Source organism: Haliotis cracherodii, unplaced genomic scaffold (assembly GCF_022045235.1).
Source record: "Haliotis cracherodii isolate W230 unplaced genomic scaffold, xgHalCrac1.p SCAF_14, whole genome shotgun sequence".
NCBI classification, from domain to species: Eukaryota; Metazoa; Mollusca; class Gastropoda; order Lepetellida; family Haliotidae; genus Haliotis; species Haliotis cracherodii.
This window is the reverse complement of record NW_027266269.1, coordinates 10249887-10276862: the sequence shown is the minus strand read 5'-3', so window position 1 is coordinate 10276862 and position 26976 is coordinate 10249887. Positions and strand designations below refer to the sequence as shown.

Here is a 26976-nt window from a genome sequence, read left to right as displayed (position 1 = left end):
TGATTACATGTGATCAATGAGCCTACTCAATCACAACCTTATCTATTAATTAGGCTTGGAATGCTGGGAATCTTTTTAAGAGATGTCATTTAGTGATTGTTTCAACTCATCAACATGGAAAAATATATATTCACAATCCTTGTCATATAGCCAAACTATTGCTGGATGCAGTGTTAAATAAATGATTTGGCTTTAACACTGCTTTGAACAGTATTCCAGATATATCACCGCATGTTAGTTTGATGTGGGAAGAAAGTCCTAAGTGATGCAGGTCTTTGATGAATCCCACGAGTATGTGTATAATGCTGACAAACCTAGCAACATAATCGGGGAGAACCAGGATTTGAACCCATGACTATAGGTTTCTGCTAAGCCCAAGAGATGCAACTCTGCACAGAAAATTGTAGTGCCTTAGATAATAGGACATCCGTGCCTACAGCGATAAGGAACAAACTGAAGACATATTTGCAAAATAACCATATGAACCAAACAGAATAATTTCAAAATATTTACCACTCACTGTTGCTCTTCTATGGTCTTTCTTTGCATTGATGCTGCACGGATGACTGTCTCTTTTATTCATCCGGACATTCTACAAACATAAGTAGCATTCACATCACAGAAATGTCCAAACTGTACATGTTGTACATTTGATTCAAATGAAAAGACCCCGGTTGTGATTCCGACTTAGAACTACCCTAATCATAATAATTCATGTCAAACATTCAGAGATGACATTTATCCCCATATTTAACAAATGTTAAAACAATATTTTGACAACAAAGTCAGGGTCATTCAACACATACATTACATAGGAAATAACTTGTTCGACAATGCAGAGAGATCCTCACCGAGGTGAATATCATTCCATGAATTATTGCCACATTTTCTTGAAATGCAGATTAATGCAATGCAGTATTTACTTTTATTTCTAGGCTATTTGTTTGGCTTTTCCATGGCACTGTTTTGACAGAGATCTAACCTTGATATGAAACTTTGTTCAGAAATTATATAAATAAGAGAATACTTTATTATTCCAGAGAAAATTTGGGTTACATTGTAAAAGCACAGAGAAACAAGTATAGGATTCATGATTTAAGTTAAATACACTCGACCCGTGAAGATTCAGGGGTAGACTAGGTCTTCAGCAAACCATGCTTGCCGTAAAAGGCCATTGTGCTTGTCGTAAAAGGTGACTAACGGGATCGGGTGGTCAGACTCTGACTTGGTTGATGCATGTCATTGATCTAAATTCCGTGGCTCGATGCTCATGATATGAATCACTGGGTTGTCTGGTCCAGACTCGATTATTTACAGACCGCCGTCATACAGCTGAGTGCGGCGTTAAACAACAAACCAACCTAAATACACTCATACATACACACACAAACACAACATCCAAACACCAGGGTTAGAAATTGGCACTAGTCATTTTGACATTTTAAAGGTTTTGCTATATGCTATCATTTTAGGACTAGTGGACTGAAAGTGTTAGTTTCTACCGCTGCAAACACTAATCAACTAATGAATTGAGTGGTCAGACTAGGTTGTCATCATACTCTGAGGGCATGTATCTTTGCTGAAAATAACAATCACTAGATTGCCTGGTCCATGTTCAATTATTTACAGGCTGCCATCACAGAGCTGGACTATTGTGAGTGTGACGTTTCACATTACATTGAAATATACCATGATGAATACATGTAGTTTGTATTTATCACAAACAAAAATACTCACTCAATACTTGGTATCCTCCATGAGGATGTCTGTGAACCTGCCCACAAACCCTGAACATGCTGAAACAGAAAACAACTAAGTTGTCTTTATCCTTTCAATGTTTCAGTGTGAATTTGTTAAAGATTGATAAGCTGTCATTATTCATTGTAATCCATATCTCACTTTCAGGTGGTTCAGGTGGCAACACATGATTGGAATTGAATGCCACGTTTTGTTTGACATGCACTTTGCCAGATTTATACCCTTGGTAACTAACCCTCATCATCAAATCCCAGCGTTATGTTGAGAATAAGGACACGACCCTTAAAAGTCCTGCACCTGTAGCTCTTATGCAAGCCCAAATAGAAATACCATGTCACAACAAACACTTGATCATAATAATAACAAAGGGTTTCCGAAAACAACAAAACTAAAAGGCCCTTGACGTTTACAGTAGTAACATGGAGATCAGGAAAATATCTAAATCAATCCATTCCATAAGATCTCTGTATAGAAATCATGGAACATTATGTCTCGAAGCCCTGCTACATACCTGGCATCTGCAAGCTGCTCTTCCTTCCTTCGGCTGTCAATCGAGTTTTCGAAATACTTGACGTCCTCGTTGTGGATGGCTCAGGTGGATTTCGACCGGGATTTCCGAGTTACGGGTGATTGAGAACAATGTATCGATACACGAGGTAAGCATATCGCAATCAAGCATTACGGTGTACATCGAGTACACGAGGTTTGAGTGTTTGTTTACAATTGTGTTCCAAAATGGCGCCCTCGGGAATTATGGGTAGACTTGCTTGTCCCGGAATAACACGAGTTGGTCACGAATGACGAGCGGTCATTTCTGCAGCAGTTACGGAAAGAGACGAGGTTGGCCGATTACTGTTCATACAGGCCATATTGGGAGCCGCGGGGATTTCGACAGTGTGTATTAGGAAGTATACCTATGTGGTGTATGGAATATGCGTTTGCCTACCATGCCAGGCAGTGTGACAAGGGATATCCCAGCGGATGTAATATTCCTACAGCAGAAATGTTTCACAACCTCGATTGCAGGGAGCTGAAGATGTGACATATTCAGACAGAGACCATAATACATAGACTGTTATATGGTCTCTGATTCAGGTAAGGAATATGTTAATCATATTGATCACGTATTAAAGTTATTTATCTTCTGTAAGCCACTTATTCTGTGTTATATATGTTAGTAAATGTGTGATTTAATTTTTGTAGGATAAGCAATCTACCTAATTTATGTTAATCCTTGCTAATGTATATGATGTAGAAATATGTTTGCTTACTTGTATTCCTTTATCTAGATACTCTATAGTGACTCATTTTTTTAGTTCATACCGTACCGACTAAACTTACTTTTGCAGGTGTGAATAATCAAGAACAAATTAAATGACAGGAGTTTTGCAACAGTGAACATAGTGAAGTGGAAGATAAGACATTTGAAAGGTATGGATATTTTCACTTGAACTTGTTGAAGAATACCGTGATGACAACTTTATCATGTTGGGAATTTTGGCGGTGGGGTAACATAGTGGTTGAAGTGCTGAAGACCAAGGCTCGATTCTTGTCATGGGTACAGTGTGTGAAGTCTATGTCAGGTGTCCCTTGCTGTGGTATTGCTAAAAACAGCGTAAAACCATACCCACTCATTTGGGGATTCCGGGTTGGAATTGGTCCCCATCAACCTATGCTAGTTGTAAGAGAGGGTAATACTATAAAGGGAAATAGTACCTCGCCTACTATTGCCTGGTGAAAACAGCACCTTGTTATTTTTTTTACCTTGGGTCTGAATATGCCCGAATACATGAAATTAAACTTGCATGGTCACTTGTAAACACAAATAACTGAGAAATTTTCAAAAAGGTTTACATTAAAAACTAGCATCTACTTGCCGACTCTGATTTGGAGATGCAACTAAACTTATTGTGAAAATATAATATGCTTTGATTTCTTTGAAGTAAAATAAATGCAATTAAACTTGCAAACACAAATAATTGTTAAATGTTAGTCACCTAAAAATAGTTTACATTAGAAATTAGCCTCTGCTCAAATTTACTCATGATTCTGATTGGGAGGTGCAACTAAACTTATCATTGAAAGATCACATGCTTTGAAGTTTTAAGTAGCTTTACTCAGATTAGCTCAATGTCAAGCTGAACCTGAGTCTGGCGAAAATGTCAAGAAACTGGACAACAGGTATACTATATATGTCATATTTATTTTAGTAAGTAGGAAATAAATAGTATTTTTATAGAAATTTCATTTATATATATTTCGGCCAGGAATCAACATGTCTCTCCAGATAACAGACAACAATTAGTAGCCCTTTTTGCCAAATCAAGGTGCTGTTTTCGTTGGAGAAATCAGTGACATTTTGCTGAGGTGCCGTTTTAGCCTCACCCATAAGAGATAACCTAATAGATCAGGTGATCAGGCTCAGTGACCTGGTTCATGGCATCTGACAGTGACCATCTAACAGTGTGGATTGATGTTCACAATATCAATCACTGGATTGTCTAGAATTTTGGGCCTACCTTTAGAATACAGTACCTAACTTTTCAAACAGGTCACAGTACCCTGTGATGTAATTCGTAGTATTCTGTTGCCTGACACCCTGGCAAAACAATGCCTTGTGATGTCAGGGGTCATTGGATGTGCATATATATGCTCTTTTCAGTGGTCTATCGTCTTCACACGCTATGTTGTGGCATGAGTTTAAATTATTTGTTTACTAAATATTGTTTTAAACATTTATATGTGAACTGGATGGGTAAACAAGCAAAAACTTATTTGAATACCGCTCCAGAATTAGAATACAATATGATATGACAAAAGTACAGTCAAGGAATACAATTATATACATGTTCTAATTATAGAAACTACGTTGTCGGCGCTGTCAGGTCGCATTTTTAGTAGTAATAGTGTACTGCAATATACGGCAAGGAATAGTATTATAAATTTAAGATGCTATGTACAATCACAAAACCTATTGGATAGCTGAATGTAGTCTTCTACTGATTTAAGAATTTCTAAGTTTATTTTTGACGTCCTTTCAGGATTACCTAATAGAAATGAATTTAGATCATATCCCTTAACATAATAGTACATATTCTGTCTTAAATCATTGTAATTTGGACATATGTAAAAGAAGTGAAGTGCATCTTCAGTGTGATGGCCACAGCTACATGCAGGATTATCTTATAAATATTGCCTGCGGATGCACATTTTATAACAAGTGCTTGTTTATTTTCTATATACTTTTATTTCATTTTTTTTACTTATTACAGTGGTTAAAATGATTATAAATATAAATTGAAACTAATAATGTGCAATAAGCGGGTTATAGCTGAAACGACACCTTAGCAAAACAACAGTGACTGGCGAAATACTCGCCGAAAGCGAAAACGGCGATTATTACTTGACGAAAATGACACCTTATTTTTTTTTTACCTTGGTAAAATAAATGAAATTAAACTAGGATTGATAACTTGCAAAGACCAATAATTGTGAAATGTTAAAACTGGTTTACAATAGAAATTAGCCTCTACTCCAACTTATCCGATACCCGACTCAATTTATTGTGATAACATGCTTTGAAGTAAAATATATGGAATTAAACACACATCGTCTCATACAAACACAAATGCATGTAGTTGTTAAACGTTGAAACAAGTTTACCTTCGAAATTATTCCCCTACTCCAATTTACTCACCGACTGTTGTGAATGTATTTTTCACTTTAAAGTTTAAAGTACTTAATGTCAAGCTGAAACTGTATTTAAGAATCCTAACATGGTGCAATTTTTCACAATGGCCTTTCGATGTGTCATTTGAACATGTTGAAAGGTTTTTCAAGGGATATTTGTAACCCAATACTTTCCGTAACGGGCGACAATGCTCGTCTAAAGAGTTGACTAACGCCATCAGGTTGCGATCAGGCTCGGTGACTTGGTTGATGCATGTCATTGATCCCAATTGTGTGGGTCGATGCTCATGATGTCAATCACTGGACTGTCTGGTCCAGACTCGATTATTTACATATAGCCGGAATATTGCTTGAGTGCGGCATAAAACAACAAACCAAATCATAAGTGTGGGATGAATGATTTGAAATTAGCAAGTTTAATGTGACCTTCAATCACTACAACCTGATCTGAGTCTTGAAAAGATATGACTTTGATTCAGTGAAAATTTGCATCATGATAGTTTCAACTGTAGATACAGTTAATCTGTTTGTTGTACAGTTTCTGTATATCAATATATATGTTGTTCAAATAAGCTTTGCCTCTTCACCAACCCTATTCCTCTTTTGGAATAAATAGTGTCTAATAATTCAAACACCATCACCATCATCCTAGTGAACACAACAAAGAAATGCACATCAAAAACGTCATTATTATTATTTCTGATCTCTGATAAATTAGAAAAAAACTGTTATCCAGCAAGATACATTTCCTTGGTCCCAAGAAGCATGGTACATAGTAAACTGACTCGATAAGTTGAATAACAATTGTAAAGGCACAGCTGACTAAGCCATCACTACTCAATTAAGTAATTAACAGACAATTGCAAGTACTAATACCCACCCGACACTAATTGCCCTGTTAATCCCTAGTCCACAATGAGTTGACATTGAGTTCATTTTGCTAATTAGCTGTTTTTAGAGTAGCAAGGTAATAAACATCAAAGGTGGGGCAGGCTTTGATCATGTGTTCTGTAGAAGAGATGATGTCACTTGTTTTATGTTTATTTAGGATTAGCTACATCCCTTGATGCTACCAAGGCAGCCCTTGAGATTATCAGACAGTTTGGCTAGACACAAACTGATGTCTCCCTTGTAGCACACTATGTGTCAGACACAGACTTTGACCACTCTGTGCAGATGCATATCAATGCATAAAGAACATTGGGTAGATGATTCAACAATGCCACACAAGCCAAAGTTGGGTTTCACTGTATTTAGAAACAGACGACGGATCCAAAACTTTATAACAGTAATTATGATTAATTTAAACTTTGCCAGGCCAATATTTTGGCAGATTTGCATGTTATAGTTAATCTTTATTTAGTTAATTTTCAAAAAAGATAGGATGAATGATAAAATATGATAATGAGTCATGAATATTTGAATTCAGATCAGAACAAACAGGGAGGGTCACCCTAAAATGTGAGAGTCTCTAGGGGAGACTTTTGACAAAATGGACAATAAAATATAAAGTGCTTTGCATTTTCTTTCAGGGAGGGTTGTGTCAAAAATGAATGAGAACATACCGGTAATACATGACCGGCCCCTTTAATGTAATATACATAGTTTTTAGTTGATGGTTCAGGTTGTACTTTTCAGTTGAATTTCTTATCACTGTCTATGATGGACTACCAATTAACGGTAGATATTTAATATCCATAATAACTTAGATAAATGCTTCTACAGTCTCATCCTAATTTGTCAAAATTTGAATTTCAATATAGCTTCCATTAATGAATTAATGAATTTGGTGAGAATATCTATTGTCTGAATTCCTAATATACTTTCTTTTGTATTTGGTGTGCAAGGGTAGCCTAGTGGGTGAAACAGTCTCTGAAACCCGGGTTCAATTCACCACATGGGTATAATGTGTGAAGCCCATAGCTGGAATATTGCTAACAAGCTGCATGAAACTATACCAACTCACTCGCTCATTATGTTGTATTTTGAGATCACTTACATGACATGTGTTTTGATAATTATGAATAGTTGCATTTATGTATTTATGTATAAGAACCTATGTAACTTAGTTTTGCATAGTCTTGTTTACCCTTCCTTACATTTTGATGTAATGCAAACATTCAACCAAAATTCAGGTGAACCTTGTGGTATTGTTTTAGAAGACCGGATACATTTTTGTATTTTCTGAACACTTTACTGTTTGCAATGGCTTATTTACATGTTCAAAGATTGGTTAAATATCAGTTGCAAGATAAATTGTCAATACCTCACTGTTTGAGAAAACAACTTTAAACATTTGTAAATATGTGTGTGTTTCATAACTTTTGACTAACAAGTTTCTAAAGATGTTATGAAATGTTTCAGGTACCTGGATTTCACAATCTCACACCAGCTACATTTAAGAAGATCTTGCTCACACAATTCAGACAAGGGACTCGCCGGAAGATGAACAGTACTCTTGATAACAACCAACAGATTCACCTCAGAAAGTGATGATTCTGAATGAATAATGCCACATCAGTGTGACTGTAGGTGGTTTTATTATGACACTAATGAAGTCTGAATGACTTTATGCCAAAGCACTGTGACTATGTCCAGGTTGTGTACACTGATGCTGACCATACAAATCTGAATGACTTTTGTGGTTTACTGCAGAAACATAATTGACTTTAGATATTCTTCTTCAATAAAATTCTTCTGAGATTTGACTAATTTGTTTATTTAGAAAATGGCATTGAAGCGTCTGTTCTGTAAGGCCTTGCAAACACCACTGGTTACTTTATGCTAGTTCCTCTTCTTGCTTGATCAAATTTCAATTTGTGATATGTACCAATGAAATGCCATATAATCAATAAATAATATTTTTTTCCAAAAACATGATTTGTTTTGCTTCATTAGCATAAAGATATATAATACTGATCAGCCATAACATAGGTGCTGAACAAATATGAAATGTACTAATGCCCTGAATGTTTTCCTACTATAAATACTTAACAAAAGTTGTAGTTCCACCTTAGTAGACAAATGACATTGATATTTTTTCTGTACTTTATTTAGGTGTTTTCTATGGATGCCATTAGTCTTATGCACCAATTTGGGACAATTGTATTCTGTTTTATATTCCCATGAAACTACACTGTCCCGATATAACAAGTACTGATACCGTTCCAAACTAATCTGTTAATCTCACCAGGGCCAAATGCCAAAGCACATAGCCAATGACTTTCCATTTTTTTGTGAGTGAGAATGCTGTTTTGCCACTTTTAGCAATATTGCAACAATATCATGGTGGCGGACACCAGCAATAAGCTTCACACATTGGACCCATGTCGCAAAACAACTTGTGAACAATGCATGCCCACATATCTCAGTTTGAGGAGGATATTTACCATTAAAATAACACAGAATATTACAACAGGTACCTGTAACTTTTTCTTTTTCTCAGTACAAACTGGAAGTCTGGACATGAAATTTAAGGATATCATTATACAAGAACTGATGTTTGTTCATTAAATACCATTAACATCCGAAAAGGACAAAATATGAAATTGAACAATTTTCTTCTCCAAAAATGTTTTATGAGGATATTTACCATTAAAATAACACAGAATATTACAACAGGTACCTGTAATGCACAGGCTAACATTATTTACCAGAAGCAAGTCATGAAGAAAATTTGCATCCGGATACCTTCCGGATACCTTCCGGAAACCTTCCGGAAACCTTCCAGATGCCTTCAACAACCTTCAAATTGCTTGGTATTTTCAAGTTAATTTTTTTATGTGTTTCACACTTAAGTGAACAAAATGCACCCCCCAAATTTTGACATTTTTTTTGGAAGGTTTCCGGAAGGTTTCCGGAAGGTATCCGGGCCGGATCCAAAATGGGAAGGTATCCGGAAGGTTTCCGGAAGGTTTCCGGAAGACGGAAACCTACACTTTTTTTGCTGTGTGTATATGATATATTGAGTAAAACCTTTGGAGGCGTGCCCTAAAATGACTCAAAAGAGTACCAAAGAAAACCAACCACACCAGAACACAAACCACTCCCACAACAAAACAAAGAGTGCACAAAGACCATAGCAATCACAGTAGCAATAACAAATTCCCAAATAATGAAATAAGATTGAACAAAATAAATTGCGCTATCTAACGCTAGTTGCGGTGCAAACAAAACGCTCAAAAATGCCACAAAACGCACTTGCGCGCACGACAACGGGGAACTGCAGACATCAAAAACACCTCCAACCCTCCGCAACGTCCCGACCCTGCTGCAGGACCTCCAAAAATCCACCAAAACATCGAAAAAAAAGCAAAATCGACCTAACCCTAGCTAAACCCCTAACCCCCTCGGGTTACCCTATCCATACCCGTTTGCTCGATTGTTGACTCTAACCCTAGCTAAGACAAGTTTAGGTCAAAATGAGCCCAAACGTGCCACACTAGGGTGAAAAAACGTCTTTTTTCAACCTCCAACCTCCAAATGCACACTCCTAGGGGCACCCAAGGCCATTTCTACCTCTTTCCACACTTCGTTCTTACAAAATATTAAGTTCAGGTCACAAAGAGCATATGCGCTAAACACATAAACACAATCATTCATACATTCTGGGATTGCAGTGAGGTTAACTTCATTTGGAAATTACCTGAAATATGCCTTCAGCATAAAATATAGCTAAAACTTGATATTACGAGGAGACTAATACTACACCATTATCCAAACAGATACAATCATCCGATAACCACTACTATTATACTTTGTTAAAATGGATTTCAAATAACAAGTTTCACAAAACCATGCCACCTTATATATTTTTGTTTAGTAAACCAATGGTGGACGACCACTATTTGCCTACATTTGACGCATTCAAATATACTTAGCAAAATGACACTGTCGTATATGCCATGTTAAAGCTACAAAGAGTTAGGAAAAGTTATTTTAAAAATATTTTATTTTCAATCATGTGTTGTATATGATATATTGAGTAAAACCTTTGGAGGCGTGCCCTAAAATGACTCAAAAGAGTACCAAAGAAAACCAACCACACCAGAACACAAACCACTCCCACAACAAAACAAAGAGTGCACAAAGACCATAGCAATCACAGTAGCAATAACAAATTCCCAAATAATGAAATAAGATTGAACAAAATAAATTGCACTCTCTAACCCTAGTTGCGGTGCAAACAAAATGCTCAAAAATGCCACAAAACGCACTTGCGCGCACGACAACGGGGAACTGCAGACATCAAAAACACCTCCAACCCTCCGCAACGTCCCGACCCTGCTGCAGGACCTCCAAAATTCCACCAAAACATCGAAAAAAAAGCAAAATCGACCTAACCCTAGCTAAACCCCTAACCCTCTAGGCTTACCCTAACCATACCCGTTAGCTCGATTGTTGACTCTAACCCTAGCTAAGACAAGTTTAGGTCAAAATGAGCCCAAACGAGCCACACTAGGGTGAAAAAACGTCTTTTTTCAACCTCCAACCTCCAAATGCACACTCCTAGGGGCACTCAAGGCCATTTCTACCTCTTTCCACACTTCGTTCTTACAAAATAATAAGTTCAGGTCACAAAGAGCATATGCGCTAAACACATAGACACAATCATTCATACATTCTGGGATTGCAGCGAGGTTAACTTCATTTGGAAATTACCTGAACAATGCCTTCAGCATAAACTATAGCTAAAACTTGATATTACGAGGAGACTAATACTACACCATTATCCAAGCAGATACATTCATTCGATAACCACTACTATTATACTTTGTTAAAATGGATTTCAAATAACAAGTTTACCAAAACCATGCCACTTTATATATTTTTGTTTAGTAAACCAATGGTGCACGATCACTATTTGCCTACATTTGACGCATTCAAATATACTTAGCCAAATGTCACTGTCGTATATGCCATGTTAAAGCTACAAGGAGTTAGGAAAAGTTATTGTAAACATATTTTATTTTCAGTCATGTGTTGTATATGAAATATTGAGTAAAACCTTTGGAGGTGTGCCCTAAAATGACACAAAAGAGAACCAAAGAAAACCAACCACAACAGAACACAAACCACTCCCACAACAAAACAAAGAGTGCACAAAGACCATAGCAATCACAGTAACAAAAACAGATCACCAAATAATGAAATAAGATTGAACAAAATAAATTGCACTATCCAACCCTAGTTGCGGTGCAAACAAAACGCTCAAAAATGCCACAAAACGCACTTGCGCGCACGACAACGGGGAACTGCAGACATCAAAAACACCTCCAACCCTCCGCAACGTCCCGACCCTGCCGCGGGACCTCCAAAAATCCACCGAAACATCGAAAAAAAAGCAAAATCGACCTAACCCTAGCTAACCCCCTAGCCCCCTAGGGTTAGCCCTAACCATACCCGTTAGCTCGATTGTCGACTCTAACCCTAGCTAAGACCTGTTTAGGTCAAAATGAGCCCAAACGAGCCACACTAGGGTGAAAAAACGTCCTTTTTCAACCTCCAACCTCCAAATGCACACTCCTAGGGGCACCCAAGGCCATTTCTACCTCTTTCCACACTTCGTTCTTACAAAATATTAAGTTCAGGTCACAAAGAGCATATGCGCTAAACACATAAACACAATCATTCATACATTCTGGGATTGCAGTGAGGTTAACTTCATTTGGAAATTACCTGAACAATGCCTTCAGCATAAAATATAGCTAAAACTTGATATTACGAGGAGACTAATACTACACCATTATCCAAACAGATACAATCATCCGATAACCACTACTATTATACTTTGTTAAAATGGATTTCAAATAACAAGTTTCACAAAACCATGCCACTTTATATATTTTTGTTTAGTAAACCAATGGTGGACGACCACTATTTGCCTACATTTGACGCATTCAAATATACTTAGCAAAATGACACTGTCGTATATGCCATGTTAAAGCTACAAAGAGTTAGGAAAAGTTATTTTAAAAATATTTTATTTTCAATCATGTGTTGTATATGCTATATTGAGTAAAACCTTTGGAGGCGTGCCCTAAAATGACTCAAAAGAGTACCAAAGAAAACCAACCACAACAGAACACAAACCACTCCCACAACAAAACAAAGAGTGCACAAAGACCATAGCAATCACAGTAGCAATAACAAATTCCGAAATAATGAAATAAGATTGAACAAAATAAATTGCACTCTCTAACCCTAGTTGCGGTGCAAACAAAACGCTCAAAAATGCCACAAAACGCACTTGCGCGCACGACAACGGGGAACTGCAGACATCAAAAACACCTCCAACCCTCCGCAACGTCCCGACCCTGCCGCAGGACCTCCAAAAATCCACCAAAACATCGAAAAAAAAGCAAAATCGACCTAACCCTAGCTAAACCCCTAACCCTCTAGGGTTACCCTATCCATACCCGTTTGCTCGATTGTTGACTCTAACCCTAGCTAAGACAAGTTTAGGTCAAAATGAGCCCAAACGTGCCACACTAGGGTGAAAAAACGTCTTTTTTCAACCTCCAACCTCCAAATGCACACTCCTAGGGGCACCCAAGGCCATTTCTACCTCTTTCCACACTTCGTTCTTACAAAATAATAAGTTCAGGTCACAAAGAGCATATGCGCTAAACACATAGACACAATCATTCATACATTCTGGGATTGCAGCGAGGTTAACTTCATTTGGAAATTACCTGAACAATGCCTTCAGCATAAACTATAGCTAAAACTTGATATTACGAGGAGACTAATACTACACCATTATCCAAGCAGATACATTCATTCGATAACCACTACTATTATACTTTGTTAAAATGGATTTCAAATAACAAGTTTACCAAAACCATGCCACTTTATATATTTTTGTTTAGTAAACCAATGGTGCACGATCACTATTTGCCTACATTTGACGCATTCAAATATACTTAGCCAAATGTCACTGTCGTATATGCCATGTTAAAGCTACAAGGAGTTAGGAAAAGTTATTGTAAACATATTTTATTTTCAGTCATGTGTTGTATATGAAATATTGAGTAAAACCTTTGGAGGTGTGTTCTAAAATGACACAAAAGAGAACCAAAGAAAACCAACCACAACAGAACACAAACCACTCCCACAACAAAACAAAGAGTGCACAAAGACCATAGCAATCACAGTAACAAAAACAGATCACCAAATAATGAAATAAGATTGAACAAAATAAATTGCACTATCCAACCCTAGTTGCGGTGCAAACAAAACGCTCAAAAATGCCACAAAACGCACTTGCGCGCACGACAACGGGGAACTGCAGACATCAAAAACACCTCCAACCCTCCGCAACGTCCCGACCCTGCCGCGGGACCTCCAAAAATCCACCGAAACATCGAAAAAAAAGCAAAATCGACCTAACCCTAGCTAACCCCCTACCCCCCTAGGGTTAGCCCTAACCATACCCGTTAGCTCGATTGTCGACTCTAACCCTAGCTAAGACCTGTTTAGGTCAAAATGAGCCCAAACGAGCCACACTTGGGTGAACAAACGTCCTTTTTCAACCTCCAACCTCCAAATGCACACTCCTAGGGGCACCCAAGGCCATTTCTACCTCTTTCCACACTTCGTTCTTACAAAATATTAAGTTCAGGTCACAAAGAGCATATGCGCTAAACACATAAACACAATCATTCATACATTCTGGGATTGCAGTGAGGTTAACTTCATTTGGAAATTACCTGAACAATGCCTTCAGCATAAAATATAGCTAAAACTTGATATTACGAGGAGACTAATACTACACCATTATCCAAACAGATACAATCATCCGATAACCACTACTATTATACTTTGTTAAAATGGATTTCAAATAACAAGTTTCACAAAACCATGCCACCTTATATATTTTTGTTTAGTAAACCAATGGTGGACGACCACTATTTGCCTACATTTGACGCATTCAAATATACTTAGCAAAATGACACTGTCGTATATGCCATGTTAAAGCTACAAGGAGTTAGGAAAAGTTATTTTAAAAATATTTTATTTTCAATCATGTGTTGTATATGCTATATTGAGTAAAACCTTTGGAGGCGTGCCCTAAAATGACTCAAAAGAGTACCAAAGAAAACCAACCACAACAGAACACAAACCACTCCCACAACAAAACAAAGAGTGCACAAAGACCATAGCAATCACAGTAGCAATAACAAATTCCCAAATAATGAAATAAGATTGAACAAAATAAATTGCACTCTCTAACCCTAGTTGCGGTGCAAACAAAACGCTCAAAAATGCCACAAAACGCACTTGCGCGCACGACAACGGGGAACTGCAGACATCAAAAACACCTCCAACCCTCCGCAACGTCCCGACCCTGCTGCAGGACCTCCAAAAATCCACCAAAACATCGAAAAAAAAGCAAAATCGACCTAACCCTAGCTAAACCCCTAACCCTCTAGGCTTACCCTAACCATACCCGTTAGCTCGATTGTTGACTCTAACCCTAGCTAAGACAAGTTTAGGTCAAAATGAGCCCAAACGAGCCACACTAGGGTGAAAAAACGTCTTTTTTCAACCTCCAACCTCCAAATGCACACTCCTAGGGGCACCCAAGGCCATTTCTACCTCTTTCCACACTTCGTTCTTACAAAATAATAAGTTCAGGTCACAAAGAGCATATGCGCTAAACACATAGACACAATCATTCATACATTCTGGGATTGCAGCGAGGTTAACTTCATTTGGAAATTACCTGAACAATGCCTTCAGCATAAACTATAGCTAAAACTTGATATTACGAGGAGACTAATACTACACCATTATCCAAGCAGATACATTCATTCGATAACCACTACTATTATACTTTGTTAAAATGGATTTCAAATAACAAGTTTACCAAAACCATGCCACTTTATATATTTTTGTTTAGTAAACCAATAGTGCACGATCACTATTTGCCTACATTTGACGCATTCAAATATACTTAGCCAAATGTCACTGTCGTATATGCCATGTTAAAGCTACAAGGAGTTAGGAAAAGTTATTTTAAAAATATTTTATTTTCAATCATGTGTTGTATATGCTATATTGAGTAAAACCTTTGGAGGCGTGCCCTAAAATGACTCAAAAGAGTACCAAAGAAAACCAACCACAACAGAACAGAAACCACTCCCACAACAAAACAAAGAGTGCACAAAGACCATAGCAATCACAGTAGCAATAACAAATTCCCAAATAATGAAATAAGATTGAACAAAATAAATTGCACTCTCTAACCCTAGTTGCGGTGCAAACAAAACGCTCAAAAATGCCACAAAACGCACTTGCGCGCACGACAACGGGGAACTGCAGACATCAAAAACACCTCCAACCCTCCGCAACGTCCCGACCCTGCCGCAGGACCTCCAAAAATCCACCAAAACATCGAAAAAAAAGCAAAATCGACCTAACCCTAGCTAAACCCCTAACCCCCTCGGGTTACCCTATCCATACCCGTTTGCTCGATTGTTGACTCTAACCCTAGCTAAGACAAGTTTAGGTCAAAATGAGCCCAAACGTGCCACACTAGGGTGAAAAAACGTCTTTTTTCAACCTCCAACCTCCAAATGCACACTCCTAGGGGCACCCAAGGCCATTTCTACCTCTTTCCACACTTCGTTCTTACAAAATATTAAGTTCAGGTCACAAAGAGCATATGCGCTAAACACATAAACACAATCATTCATACATTCTGGGATTGCAGTGAGGTTAACTTCATTTGGAAATTACCTGAAATATGCCTTCAGCATAAAATATAGCTAAAACTTGATATTACGAGGAGACTAATACTACACCATTATCCAAACAGATACAATCATCCAAAAACCACTACTATTATACTTTGTTAAAATGGATTTCAAATAACAAGTTTCACAAAACCATGCCACCTTATATATTTTTGTTTAGTAAACCAATGGTGGACGACCACTATTTGCCTACATTTGACGCATTCAAATATACTTAGCAAAATGACACTGTCGTATATGCCATGTTAAAGCTACAAAGAGTTAGGAAAAGTTATTTTAAAAATATTTTATTTTCAATCATGTGTTGTATATGATATATTGAGTAAAACCTTTGGAGGCGTGCCCTAAAATGACTCAAAAGAGTACCAAAGAAAACCAACCACACCAGAACACAAACCACTCCCACAACAAAACAAAGAGTGCACAAAGACCATAGCAATCACAGTAGCAATAACAAATTCCCAAATAATGAAATAAGATTGAACAAAATAAATTGCACTCTCTAACCCTAGTTGCGGTGCAAACAAAACGCTCAAAAATGCCACAAAACGCACTTGCGCGCACGACAACGGGGAACTGCAGACATCAAAAACACCTCCAACCCTCCGCAACGTCCCGACCCTGCTGCAGGACCTCCAAAAATCCACCAAAACATCGAAAAAAAAGCAAAATCGACCTAACCCTAGCTAAACCCCTAACCCTCTAGGCTTACCCTAACCATACCCGTTAGCTCGATTGTTGACTCTAACCCTAGCTAAGACAAGTTTAGGTCAAAATGAGCCCAAACGAGCCACACTAGGGTGAAAAAACGTCTTTTTTCAACCTCCAACCTCCAAATGCACACTCCTAGGGGCACTCAAGGCCATTTCTACCTCTTTCCACACTTCGTTCTTACAAAATAATAAGTTCAGGTCACAAAGAGCATATGCGCTAAACACATAGACACAATCATTCATACATTCTGGGATTGCAGCGAGGTTAACTTCATTTGGAAATTACCTGAACAATGCCTTCAGCATAAACTATAGCTAAAACTTGATATTACGAGGAGACTAATACTACACCATTATCCAAGCAGATACATTCATTCGATAACCACTACTATTATACTTTGTTAAAATGGATTTCAAATAACAAGTTTACCAAAACCATGCCACTTTATATATTTTTGTTTAGTAAACCAATGGTGCACGATCACTATTTGCCTACATTTGACGCATTCAAATATACTTAGCCAAATGTCACTGTCGTATATGCCATGTTAAAGCTACAAGGAGTTAGGAAAAGTTATTGTAAAAATATTTTATTTTCAGTCATGTGTTGTATATGAAATATTGAGTAAAACCTTTGGAGGCGTGCCCTAAAATGACTCAAAAGAGTACCAAAGAAAACCAACCACACCAGAACACAAACCACTCCCACAACAAAACAAAGAGTGCACAAAGACCATAGCAATCACAGTAGCAATAACAAATTCCCAAATAATGAAATAAGATTGAACAAAATAAATTGCACTCTCTAACCCTAGTTGCGGTGCAAACAAAACGCTCAAAAATGCCACAAAACGCACTTGCGCGCACGACAACGGGGAACTGCAGACATCAAAAACACCTCCAACCCTCCGCAACGTCCCGACCCTGCTGCAGGACCTCCAAAAATCCACCAAAACATCGAAAAAAAAAGCAAAATCGACCTAACCCTAGCTAAACCCCTAACCCTCTAGGCTTACCCTAACCATACCCGTTAGCTCGATTGTTGACTCTAACCCTAGCTAAGACAAGTTTAGGTCAAAATGAGCCCAAACGAGCCACACTAGGGTGAAAAAACGTCTTTTTTCAACCTCCAACCTCCAAATGCACACTCCTAGGGGCACCTAAGGCCATTTCTACCTCTTTCCACACTTCGTTCTTACAAAATAATAAGTTCAGGTCACAAAGAGCATATGCGCTAAACACATAGACACAATCATTCATACATTCTGGGATTGCAGCGAGGTTAACTTCATTTGGAAATTACCTGAACAATGCCTTCAGCATAAACTATAGCTAAAACTTGATATTACGAGGAGACTAATACTACACCATTATCCAAGCAGATACATTCATTCGATAACCACTACTATTATACTTTGTTAAAATGGATTTCAAATAACAAGTTTACCAAAACCATGCCACTTTATATATTTTTGTTTAGTAAACCAATGGTGCACGATCACTATTTGCCTACATTTGACGCATTCAAATATACTTAGCCAAATGTCACTGTCGTATATGCCATGTTAAAGCTACAAGGAGTTAGGAAAAGTTATTGTAAAAATATTTTATTTTCAGTCATGTGTTGTATATGAAATATTGAGTAAAACCTTTGGAGGTGTGCCCTAAAATGACACAAAAGAGAACCAAAGAAAACCAACCACAACAGAACACAAACCACTCCCACAACAAAACAAAGAGTGCACAAAGACCATAGCAATCACAGTAACAAAAACAGATCACCAAATAATGAAATAAGATTGAACAAAATAAATTGCACTATCCAACCCTAGTTGCGGCGCAAACAAAACGCTCAAAAATGCCACAAAACGCACTTGCGCGCACGACAACGGGGAACTGCAGACATCAAAAACACCTCCAACCCTCCGCAACGTCCTGACCCTGCCGCGGGACCTCCAAAAATCCACCGAAACATCGAAAAAAAAGCAAAATCGACCTAACCCTAGCTAACCCCCTAGCCCCCTAGGGTTAGCCCTAACCATACCCGTTAGCTCGATTGTCGACTCTAACCCTAGCTAAGACCTGTTTAGGTCAAAATGAGCCCAAACGAGCCACACTAGGGTGAAAAAACGTCCTTTTTCAACCTCCAACCTCCAAATGCACACTCCTAGGGGCACCCAAGGCCATTTCTACCTCTTTCCACACTTCGTTCTTACAAAATATTAAGTTCAGGTCACAAAGAGCATATGCGCTAAACACATAAACACAATCATTCATACATTCTGGGATTGCAGTGAGGTTAACTTCATTTGGAAATTACCTGAACAATGCCTTCAGCATAAAATATAGCTAAAACTTGATATTACGAGGAGACTAATACTACACCATTATCCAAACAGATACAATCATCCGATAACCACTACTATTATACTTTGTTAAAATGTATATCAAATAACAAGTTTCACAAAACCATGCCACCTTATATATTTTTGTTTAGTAAACCAATGGTGGACGACCACTATTTGCCTACATTTGACGCATTCAAATATACTTAGCAAAATGACACTGTCGTATATGCCATGTTAAAGCTACAAAGAGTTAGGAAAAGTTATTTTAAAAATATTTTATTTTCAATCATGTGTTGTATATGATATATTGAGTAAAACCTTTGGAGGCGTGCCCTAAAATGACTCAAAAGAGTACCAAAGAAAACCAACCACACCAGAACACAAACCACTCCCACAACAAAACAAAGAGTGCACAAAGACCATAGCAATCACAGTAGCAATAACAAATTCCCAAATAATGAAATAAGATTGAACAAAATAAATTGCACTCTCTAACCCTAGTTGCGGTGCAAACAAAACGCTCAAAAATGCCACAAAACGCACTTGCGCGCACGACAACGGGGAACTGCAGACATCAAAAACACCTCCAACCCTCCGCAACGTCCCGACCCTGCTGCAGGACCTCCAAAAATCCACCAAAACATCGAAAAAAAAGCAAAATCGACCTAACCCTAGCTAAACCCCTAACCCTCTAGGCTTACCCTAACCATACCCGTTAGCTCGATTGTTGACTCTAACCCTAGCTAAGACAAGTTTAGGTCAAAATGAGCCCAAACGAGCCACACTAGGGTGAAAAAACGTCTTTTTTCAACCTCCAACCTCCAAATGCACACTCCTAGGGGCACCCAAGGCCATTTCTACCTCTTTCCACACTTCGTTCTTACAAAATAATAAGTTCAGGTCACAAAGAGCATATGCGCTAAACACATAGACACAATCATTCATACATTCTGGGATTGCAGCGAGGTTAACTTCATTTGGAAATTACCTGAACAATGCCTTCAGCATAAACTATAGCTAAAACTTGATATTACGAGGAGACTAATACTACACCATTATCCAAGCAGATACATTCATTCGATAACCACTACTATTATACTTTGTTAAAATGGATTTCAAATAACAAGTTTACCAAAACCATGCCACTTTATATATTTTTGTTTAGTAAACCAATGGTGGACGATCACTATTTGCCTACATTTGACGCATTCAAATATACTTAGCCAAATGTCACTGTCGTATATGCCATGTTAAAGCTACAAGGAGTTAGGAAAAGTTATTGTAAAAATATTTTATTTTCAGTCATGTGTTGTATATGAAATATTGAGTAAAACCTTTGGAGGTGTGCCCTAAAATGACACAAAAGAGAAACAAAGAAAACCAACCACAACAGAACACAAACCACTCCCACAACAAAACAAAGAGTGCACAAAGACCATAGCAATCACAGTAACAAAAACAGATCACCAAATAATGAAATAAGATTGAACAAAATAAATTGCACTATCCAACCCTAGTTGCGGCGCAAACAAAACGCTCAAAAATGCCACAAAACGCACTTGCGCGCACGACAACGGGGAACTGCAGACATCAAAAACACCTCCAACCCTCCGCAACGTCCCGACCCTGCCGCAGGACCTCCAAAAATCCACCAAAACATCGAAAAAAAAGCAAAATCGACCTAACCCTAGCTAAACCCCTAACCCCCTCGGGTTACCCTATCCATACCCGTTTGCTCGATTGTTGACTCTAACCCTAGCTAAGACAAGTTTAGGTCAAAATGAGCCCAAACGTGCCACACTAGGGTGAAAAAACGTCTTTTTTCAACCTCCAACCTCCAAATGCACACTCCTAGGGGCACCCAAGGCCATTTCTACCTCTTTCCACACTTCGTTCTTACAAAATATTAAGTTCAGGTCACAAAGAGCATATGCGCTAAACACATAAACACAATCATTCATACATTCTGGGATTGTAGTGAGGTTAACTTCATTTGGAAATTACCTGAAATATGCCTTCAGCATAAAATATAGCTAAAACTTGATATTACGAGGAGACTAATACTACACCATTATCCAAACAGATACAATCATCCGATAACCACTACTATTATACTTTGTTAAAATGGATTTCAGATAACAAGTTTCACAAAACCATGCCACTTTATATATTTTTGTTTAGTAAACCAATGGTGGACGACCACTATTTGCCTACATTTGACGCATTCAAATATACTTAGCAAAATGACACTGTCGTATATGCCATGTTAAAGCTACAAAGAGTTAGGAAAAGTTATTTTAAAAATATTTTATTTTCAATCATGTGTTGTATATGAAATATTGAGTAAAACCTTTGGAGGCGTGCCCTAAAATGACTCAAAAGAGTACCAAAGAAAACCAACCACAACAGAACACAAACCACTCCCACAACAAAACAAAGAGTGCACAAAGACCATAGCAATCACAGTAGCAATAACAAATTCCCAAATAATGAAATAAGATTGAACAAAATAAATTGCACTCTCTAACCCTAGTTGCGGTGCAAACAAAACGCTCAAAAATGCCACAAAACGCACTTGCGCGCACGACAACGGGGAACTGCAGACATCAAAAACACCTCCAACCCTCCGCAACGTCCCGACCCTGCTGCAGGACCTCCAAAAATCCACCGAAACATCGAAAAAAAAGCAAAATCGACCTAACCCTAGCTAACCCCCTAGCCCCCTAGGGTTAGCCCTAACCATACCCGTTAACTCGATTGTCGACTCTAACCCTAGCTAAGACCAGTTTAGGTCAAAATGAGCCCAAACGAGCCACACTAGGGTGAAAAAACGTCTTTTTTCAACCTCCAACCTCCAAATGCACACTCCTAGGGGCACCCAAGGCCATTTCTACCTCTTTCCACACTTCGTTCTTACAAAATATTAAGTTCAGGTCACAAAGAGCATATGCGCTAAACACATAGACACAATCATTCATACATTCTGGGATTGCAGTGAGGTTAACTTCATTTGGAAATTACCTGAACAATGCCTTCAGCATAAACTATAGCTAAAACTTGATATTACGAGGAGACTAATACTACACCATTATCCAAACAGATACATTCATCCGATAACCACTACTATTATACTTTGTTAAAATGGATTTCAAATAACAAGTTTCACAAAACCATGCCACTTTATATATTTTTGTTTAGTAAACCAATAGTGGACGACCACTATTTGCCTACATTTGACGCATTCAAATATACTTAGCAAAATGACACTGTCGTATATGCCATGTTAAAGCTACAAAGAGTTAGGAAAAGTTATTTTAAAAATATTTTATTTTCAATCATGTGTTGTATATGAAATATTGAGTAAAACCTTTGGAGGCGTGCCCTAAAATGACTCAAAAGAGTACCAAAGAAAACCAACCACAACAGAACACAAACCACTCCCACAACAAAACAAAGAGTGCACAAAGACCATAGCAATCACAGTAGCAATAACAAATTCCCAAATAATGAAATTAGATTGAACAAAATAAATTGCACTCTCTAACCCTAGTTGCGGTGCAAACAAAACGCTCAAAAATGCCACAAAACGCACTTGCGCGCACGACAACGGGGAACTGCAGACATCAAAAACACCTCCAACCCTCCGCAACGTCCCGACCCTGCTGCAGGACCTCCAAAAATCAACCGAAACATCGAAAAAAAAGCAAAATCGACCTAACCCTAGCTAACCCCCTAGCCCCCTAGGGTTAGCCCTAACCATACCCGTTAGCTCGATTGTCGACTCTATTCCTAGCTAAGACCAGTTTAGGTCAAAATGAGCCCAAACGAGCCACACTAGGGTGAAAAAACGTCCCTTTTCAACCTCCAACCTCCAAATGCACACTCCTAGGGGCACCCAAGGCCATTTCTACCTCTTTCCACACTTCGTTCTTACAAAATATTAAGTTCAGGTCACAAAGAGCATATGCGCTAAACACATAGACACAATCATTCATACATTCTGGGATTGCAGTGAGGTTAACTTCATTTGGAAATTACCTGAACAATGCCTTCAGCATAAACTATAGCTAAAACTTGATATTACGAGGAGACTAATACTACACCATTATCCAAACAGATACAATCATCCGATAACCACTACTATTATACTTTGTTAAAATGTATATCAAATAACAAGTTTCACAAAACCATGCCACCTTATATATTTTTGTTTAGTAAACCAATGGTGGACGACCACTATTTGCCTACATTTGACGCATTCAAATATACTTAGCAAAATGACACTGTCGTATATGCCATGTTAAAGCTACAAAGAGTTAGGAAAAGTTATTTTAAAAATATTTTATTTTCAATCATGTGTTGTATATGATATATTGAGTAAAACCTTTGGAGGCGTGCCCTAAAATGACTCAAAAGAGTACCAAAGAAAACCAACCACAACAGAACACAAACCACTCCCACAACAAAACAAAGAGTGCACAAAGACCATAGCAATCACAGTAGCAATAACAAATTCCCAAATAATGAAATAAGATTGAACAAAATAAATTGCACTCTCTAACCCTAGTTGCGGTGCAAACAAAACGCTCAAAAATGCCACAAAACGCACTTGCGCGCACGACAACGGGGAACTGCAGACATCAAAAACACCTCCAACCCTCCGCAACGTCCCGACCCTGCTGCAGGACCTCCAAAAATCCACCAAAACATCGAAAAAAAAGCAAAATCGACCTAACCCTAGCTAAACCCCTAACCCTCTAGGCTTACCCTAACCATACCCGTTAGCTCGATTGTTGACTCTAACCCTAGCTAAGACAAGTTTAGGTCAAAATGAGCCCAAACGAGCCACACTAGGGTGAAAAAACGTCTTTTTTCAACCTCCAACCTCCAAATGCACACTCCTAGGGGCACCCAAGGCCATTTCTACCTCTTTCCACACTTCGTTCTTACAAAATAATAAGTTCAGGTCACAAAGAGCATATGCGCTAAACACATAGACACAATCATTCATACATTCTGGGATTGCAGTGAGGTTAACTTCATTTGGAAATTACCTGAACAATGCCTTCAGCATAAACTATAGCTAAAACTTGATATTACGAGGAGACTAATACTACACCATTATCCAAGCAGATACATTCATTCGATAACCACTACTATTATACTTTGTTAAAATGGATTTCAAATAACAAGTTTACCAAAACCATGCCACTTTATATATTTTTGTTTAGTAAACCAATGGTGGACGATCACTATTTGCCTACATTTGACGCATTCAAATATACTTAGCCAAATGTCACTGTCGTATATGCCATGTTAAAGCTACAAGGAGTTAGGAAAAGTTATTGTAAAAATATTTTATTTTCAGTCATGTGTTGTATATGAAATATTGAGTAAAACCTTTGGAGGTGTGCCCTAAAATGACACAAAAGAGAAACAAAGAAAACCAACCACAACAGAACACAAACCACTCCCACAACAAAACAAAGAGTGCACAAAGACCATAGCAATCACAGTAACAAAAACAGATCACCAAATAATGAAATAAGATTGAACAAAATAAATTGCACTATCCAACCCTAGTTGCGGCGCAAACAAAACGCTCAAAAATGCCACAAAACGCACTTGCGCGCACGACAACGGGGAACTGCAGACATCAAAAACACCTCCAACCCTCCGCAACGTCCCGACCCTGCCGCAGGACCTCCAAAAATCCACCAAAACATCGAAAAAAAAGCAAAATCGACCTAACCCTAGCTAAACCCCTAACCCCCTCGGGTTACCCTATCCATACCCGTTTGCTCGATTGTTGACTCTAACCCTAGCTAAGACAAGTTTAGGTCAAAATGAGCCCAAACGTGCCACACTAGGGTGAAAAAAACGTCTTTTTTCAACCTCCAACCTCCAAATGCACACTCCTAGGGGCACCCAAGGCCATTTCTACCTCTTTCCACACTTCGTTCTTACAAAATATTAAGTTCAGGTCACAAAGAGCATATGCGCTAAACACATAAACACAATCATTCATACATTCTGGGATTGTAGTGAGGTTAACTTCATTTGGAAATTACCTGAAATATGCCTTCAGCATAAAATATAGCTAAAACTTGATATTACGAGGAGACTAATACTACACCATTATCCAAACAGATACAATCATCCGATAACCACTACTATTATACTTTGTTAAAATGGATTTCAGATAACAAGTTTCACAAAACCATGCCACTTTATATATTTTTGTTTAGTAAACCAATGGTGGACGACCACTATTTGCCTACATTTGACGCATTCAAATATACTTAGCAAAATGACACTGTCGTATATGCCATGTTAAAGCTACAAAGAGTTAGGAAAAGTTATTTTAAAAATATTTTATTTTCAATCATGTGTTGTATATGAAATATTGAGTAAAACCTTTGGAGGCGTGCCCTAAAATGACTCAAAAGAGTACCAAAGAAAACCAACCACAACAGAACACAAACCACTCCCACAACAAAACAAAGAGTGCACAAAGACCATAGCAATCACAGTAGCAATAACAAATTCCCAAATAATGAAATAAGATTGAACAAAATAAATTGCACTCTCTAACCCTAGTTGCGGTGCAAACAAAACGCTCAAAAATGCCACAAAACGCACTTGCGCGCACGACAACGGGGAACTGCAGACATCAAAAACACCTCCAACCCTCCGCAACGTCCCGACCCTGCTGCAGGACCTCCAAAAATCCACCGAAACATCGAAAAAAAAGCAAAATCGACCTAACCCTAGCTAACCCCCTAACCCCCTAGGGTTAGCCCTAACCATACCCGTTAACTCGATTGTCGACTCTAACCCTAGCTAAGACCAGTTTAGGTCAAAATGAGCCCAAACGAGCCACACTAGGGTGAAAAAACGTCTTTTTTCAACCTCCAACCTCCAAATGCACACTCCTAGGGGCACCCAAGGCCATTTCTACCTCTTTCCACACTTCGTTCTTACAAAATAATAAGTTCAGGTCACAAAGAGCATATGCGCTAAACACATAGACACAATCATTCATACATTCTGGGATTGCAGTGAGGTTAACTTCATTTGGAAATTACCTGAACAATGCCTTCAGCATAAACTATAGCTAAAACTTGATATTACGAGGAGACTAATACTACACCATTATCCAAACAGATACATTCATCCGATAACCACTACTATTATACTTTGTTAAAATGGATTTCAAATAACAAGTTTCACAAAACCATGCCACTTTATATATTTTTGTTTAGTAAACCAATGGTGGACGACCACTATTTGCCTACATTTGACGCATTCAAATATACTTAGCAAAATGACACTGTCGTATATGCCATGTTAAAGCTACAAAGAGTTAGGAAAAGTTATTTTAAAAATATTTTATTTTCAATCATGTGTTGTATATGAAATATTGAGTAAAACCTTTGGAGGCGTGCCCTAAAATGACACAAAAGAGTACCAAAGAAAACCAACCACAACAGAACACAAACCACTCCCACAACAAAACAAAGAGTGCACAAAGACCATAGCAATCACAGTAGCAATAACAAATTCCCAAATAATGAAATTAGATTGAACAAAATAAATTGCACTCTCTAACCCTAGTTGCGGTGCAAACAAAACGCTCAAAAATGCCACAAAACGCACTTGCGCGCACGACAACGGGGAACTGCAGACATCAAAAACACCTCCAAC

At 38.1% G+C, this 26976-nt stretch overlaps 1 long non-coding RNA gene across 1 annotated transcript; it reads left to right on the top strand.

The window, feature by feature from the left end:
• The first annotated feature begins 2470 nt into the window (after positions 1-2470).
• Positions 2471-7898, top strand: LOC139460529 (uncharacterized). The gene is made up of 3 exons (XR_011652803.1): positions 2471-2853; positions 3108-3189; positions 7813-7898. It is a non-coding gene; the product is annotated as an uncharacterized lncRNA (long non-coding RNA).
• The last annotated feature ends 19078 nt before the right edge of the window (positions 7899-26976 follow it).